Source organism: Euprymna scolopes, chromosome 15 (assembly GCF_053919585.1).
Source record: "Euprymna scolopes isolate OS-2025 chromosome 15, ASM5391958v1, whole genome shotgun sequence".
NCBI lineage: Eukaryota > Metazoa > Mollusca > Cephalopoda > Sepiida > Sepiolidae > Euprymna > Euprymna scolopes.
In genome coordinates, this window is record NC_136496.1 from 128,325,515 (window position 1) to 128,331,411 (window position 5,897).

The window sequence follows — 5,897 nt, forward strand, 5'->3', positions numbered from 1 at the left end:
ATGATGTTGACCATCTTATAATTTATTCCTTTAATTCAGTTGACTTATACAATTCTTGACAGTATCTGTTTCGTAGGGCAAAATCAATAACTTAATTATTATATCAATCAGTGAATCTATTATGCCCTTAACTCATCAGAAGGAATAGCCACGATCAATTAATTAAAGGAATAAATTATAAGATGGTCAAAATCATGAATTTTGGAATATAACTTTTTGTCATTTATTCTCTATATTGCTCTGTAAAAATATATTTCTACAGAAATATATATATATATATATATATATATATATATATATATAGATAGATAGATAGATAGATAGATAGAGAGAGAATAAATAATAGGTTTATTTTGTAGTCTTAAGACATTTGCCTCTGAAGAGGTCATTAGGTCAATGTTTCGATGATCACATTTATATGAAAGTGTCTGTTATGAACTTTTTTTTGCTGCCTTCGCTGTCTTCTATTTTTAAAATAAAAAACTAACCTAAAATCTCACAACACACATTATTTTTGGCTCATACATTCCTGTGTAGCATTTGGAAGCTGTTCAGTGTCTGCTGACAGATCTCAGCTTCTTTCTTATCTAAAGATAAACAAAGGCTGTTAAGAATTAGGACTGAGAAAAGACTGACCAATTTCAGCCATATTTCAAATTCAGAGAATGGGCTAACAATCATTTTTATAGCTAGGAATCCTAAGGGAACAGACACCTTTTTCTTTTGATGCCTAAACTTTTTATTTCACACACACACACACACACACACACACACACACACACACACACACACACACACACACACACACACACACACACACACACACAGAAACACACATGCACAAACATGCACAAACATGCACACACACAGATGCACACACACACACACACACACATATACACACACACACACACACACACAAACGCACACACACAAGCACACACACAAACACACAATTAAATAATGCCTCCATGAACACAGATGGAAACTTGTGTTCATAATTGAACCTACCCAGTTAAATTCTCTGGCGACGTATGTTGTATTATTCTTTGTTCTTTTATTTCCTGATGAACACGATTTTTTGGCTTTTCTTTCTGATGAGTTACAAGCGCAGAAAAATGTTGTATTTTGCCAAAGTGTTACCGAAACAATCTGTAAAGAAACGATCCTTTTAGAAATTAATAAAAACACTGATATCTAACCTTCTATTATTTCATCATACATGCTCTGAAGTTAAAAAAAAATTAACAGCTATTGAGCTTAAATGCTTATGGTCTGACTATTAATATTCTGTTTGTGTAAACAAATGGAGGTTTCGGCATTTGACAATGTTTATCATTGTGATTTTGATTACTTTCAGCATCAGCTAATAGATGGCCAAGGGATCAGAAGCACCAACTGTCGTCTAGATGGTTGAGTTTCAATCCTGGCTTGAAGCAGTTGCTTGACTAACTGCACAAAAGGTTCGTAATATGGCGAAACAGTAGATTGCTATTTACTGGTAAGTTATTTTCAGATGAGCATTATTTTTGTTTATTTTTTTAGATTTTTAATATATTTTAATTTTTTTAATTTACGCCAATGTCTCTATTTTCTTTTTTGCTGTCTTACACATGTTTCACCAACATGATATAAAATATTGTCCTAATTCAGTCAAGCATCTCTTTTTTTTTTTTGAATGTAACTTACCAGTATGTATGCTCTGAAACCGGAAACACACACACACACACACACACACACACACACACACACACACACACACACACACACACACACACACACATGTTCAGAAAGTCTGAGAGAATATATAATTATTTTCCACAGCCGAACCAACGTCCTGAGCTCGGATGTGTCTAACTGATGAGCCCAAATGAGGACGAAACTTGAGTCTTGGACTTCGGGTTTGTTAGGTTTCTTGGCTCTTGTGGGCTGTGACGTTGGTTCAGCTGTGGAAAATAATTATATATATATATATATATATATATATATATATATATATATATATATATATATACTAGCAGGGTAACCTGAGATTGCTTGGGATTGAATGATGATTAACAGATGTTTCACACTACCATATCTTCATTGTCATCGAAGTCAATGAAATAACCCATTTTTATGATGCACTCAGAGGAATCTTCACATGCCTCTACACAGTGACTTAGTTCACAATACATTGCAGTTTATATATAGTATAGTGGCTTGAATTAAAGTTTAAAATGAAAACGTCAAGTATCATAGTTCAATTGTGTTGTAAGCAGAAACATTCATTTCAAATGCGCCCCTGTCATATCAAAGAACCTACTGTTGATTATGTCGTTTGTGTGGTAATAAAACTTCTTAAATACACTTGCGATGTTAGGCTGTGTAAGGTGTTAACCTTGGTCAAAATTGCTTGTTGCTTCTTTCATTGGATTATTGCAATTTTTGATAATACTTATCAAAGACATTCCGATACCAAACCTATCTAAGAACACACATAGTACTTTAGTATGGAATTTCATAAAAATCGGCCCAGCTGTTTTCGAGTGCATAGAAAATGAACTCACACAGACACAAAGTTCCTTTTATATATATACAATTTACTATGGAGGTTGAAGACTGTAGCTCTCTCCCATTCCTCGGCGTTCGTGTTTCTAAAGTTGGTACTACGTTTGAGACCTCTGTTTATAGAAAACCTACATTTACAGGGCTCTATCTTAATTGGTTTTCTTTTGCCCCTCAGTCTAGAAAAATAAACCTCATCAGCGCTCTTACGCATCGTGCACTTATGATTTGTTCACCAAACCGTCTTGATACGGAACTTGAGGAAATCACAAATATTTTTCTTAATAATGGATATCCCATTAATATAATAAAATCTACTATTGAACGTAAAATTACTACATTTAATAGTGGTAAACATATTGGTCTATCACGTTGTCCCATTTATCTAAAATTACCATGGTTGGGTCCTGATGGCCTTCATATTGTTGAAAGGATTTCTTCTGCTACTCAACGTTGTTTTCCAGCTACTATGCTTAGAGTAGTTTACACAACTCGAACCTTTTTCTCTTCTTTTCGTAAAGATGTTTTGCCAACCATTCAAAAGAACTCTGTTGTTTATAAATTCGTTTGTCAGTGTGGAGCTGACTACGTTGGCAAAACATCCCAAAGATTAGAAATGAGAATATCCCAACATATCCCTCGGGATATTTGACTACACCAGGTTTCGAGAATATCCGGGCACTCTCAAGCTCATGAGTCCGCCATTGGTAATCACCTGTTGAGTATAAATAGGTGTGTCGATCAATATTCCGATGGGTGGTTTTCTGTTCTATACAGTGCTAGGTCGAACTATCATCTCAATATTATTGAGGCGTTAGTTATTAACAACTCTCGACCTAGCCTGTGTAGACAAAAGATTCTGAAACACCAGTTGGAGATATTCATTGATTTAAAACCACCTGAACAGTGAGATATTTTTTTTTTTTTTTTTTTTTTTTTCCCCACTGTTCTTCCAACTGAAACCAAAATTCCCTTCTTCCCTCATTCGTTTTCTTAGTTTTTAATTTATCATTCTGACGTTTCCTCTTAGAGGGTCAGACGATAAGGCCTTAAGGTAATTTTAATAATTTCACCTGCCCATTTCTTGTTTTTTGGTATTTAAATTAAATTATGTTTCCTCTGAAATTTCTCCTTCCATTTTGCTGTACCAAAAATTTACATATATATATATATATACATATATATATATATATATATATATATATATATATATATATATATATATATATATATATATATATACTTTAACCAATGTAATTTTTAAGCTCTTCATACTGTAAAGAAATTATCAACAAAGTACTATTTGAATAAATGAAAGGAAAATTTTAAATATGATATATATATATATATATATATATATATATATATATATATATATATATATATACTTGTTTATTATTATATAAACATGGTCACATCCTGCTGCTACAAATAGCCACTTGTTTCAATCAAACAACAGATATCATCAGGCAGCGACTTGACTATTCAAAAGTTCAATGAATAAATTGAATTGAATTGAACTTTTGAATAGTCAAGTCGCTGCCTGATGATATCTGTTGTTTGATTGAAACAAGTGGCTATTTGTAGCAGCAGGATGTGACCATGTTTATATAACAATAAACAAGTATTATCAGCTCTTTTTATTGAGCACTATCTAACAACCTCGTTGAATTCATTAGTCCATTACTTTTGAATAAAAAAACCCGAGTATATATATATATATATGAAAAGAGGGCCAAGATTACATTCGTTTTTTTTATATAAGATATTCGGGTGTGGTTTATGCTTTGGAAGAAAGTGGAGCGTATACTTTGTGAATGTGAGTAGTAGGGGTTTTCGGAGGAAGGAGTGGGGGTTGAGGGAAGAGGAGAAGTACGATCTCATGTGGTCAAACTGTAACAGCGGGGAGGTGAGTATTGGTATTATTTTAACTTAAGCCAATAAACAACTACCAAGTTAAAATAATACCAATACCTCCCCGATGCTACAGCTTGACTACATGAGTTTTCATGCACAACAATACCGCACCCCATTCAGACAAAGCTATGACAGCCTTTCTTGCATCAATGGAGGTAATCTTATGTTATGGCCACTTTGCTCTCCAGATCTCAACTCCATTGAATAGCTCTGGTCAATTTTGAAGATGAAAGATTATGAAAGAGGAGTTCAATTTTTGTTGAAAAATACTCTTTGGAGAAGGATTATAGAAGTTGCTATTGGTGTAACATTTTCTCAAATCCGCCAATTGACTTTATCCATTGATATGGGATTGTTCACTGTCAATTTGAAAAATGGAAGTTATGTGAATAAGTAAACGGTTTCTTTAAGACAAGCAATAAGAATTTCGTCCTTCGTTTTTGTTAATATTGTTACTGATTATGCTCTTTGTTTCATTAAAGTAGAATGATTAAGTTTTATTATCTAAAATGTCCAAATATTTACAATAAAGCGATGGACAATTTAAATTACATGAAAAAAGAAAAAAAACATAACTTTAAAAATATATTTGGAAATTCCACAAAAAATTATGAAAATAGTGCACCTTGTTATGCTCTTTTCTTCCAGTATAAAAACTTTCCCTTCTATAAGGATTTATATTAATTTCCAAATTAAAAAAATTGACCTGCAATAAAACGATTTACACAGTTTAAGTTATAAAATAAATATCCCGATTAAGCTACACAGAATATTCCGCTTTTCATCCACACTAGGATTCATCAGCCTGATGAATCCTAGTGTGGATGAAATGCGGAATATTTTGTGTAGCTTAATCACCATACATTTTATAACTTACTACCTAGCTCTACCTACGTATTGAGCACTGTTGAAGTAAATACTCAGAGAAAACTCCAATGCATGCTCAAACTGTTTAATGTAGAGCTACCAAATTTGGCAGGATAACTCACTTTGGGGAGAGGAAAGTTTTGATAGGTTACACTGCTCACCCCCACAGACAGAGGTGGGGCCCCAGGTGGAGTCACATAACTAGAAACGCTCTGCATGCTCACACCATTTAATTTACACTTGTAGAGTTACCAAATATGGAAGGATAACCCACCATGCAGTGGGGGGAGGTTTTGACAGGCTACTACACTCATCCTCACTAATGGGGAGAGGACCCCAGGGATGTCATTTATAAATGGGAACTCTATGCACGCTCACACCATTTAATGTAAGGCTACTGAACTTGCGATGATTACCCCACCATGGAAAAGGGGAGGTTTTTATGGGTTACATTGCTCACTCATGCCAATTGAGATGAGTCCCCATCCCTATAATGGGGAACCCTAATTAGTGTTCATATATTTGTGCCAATAAAGATTCCCACTACTGTCTCCTCATGTTCGTTT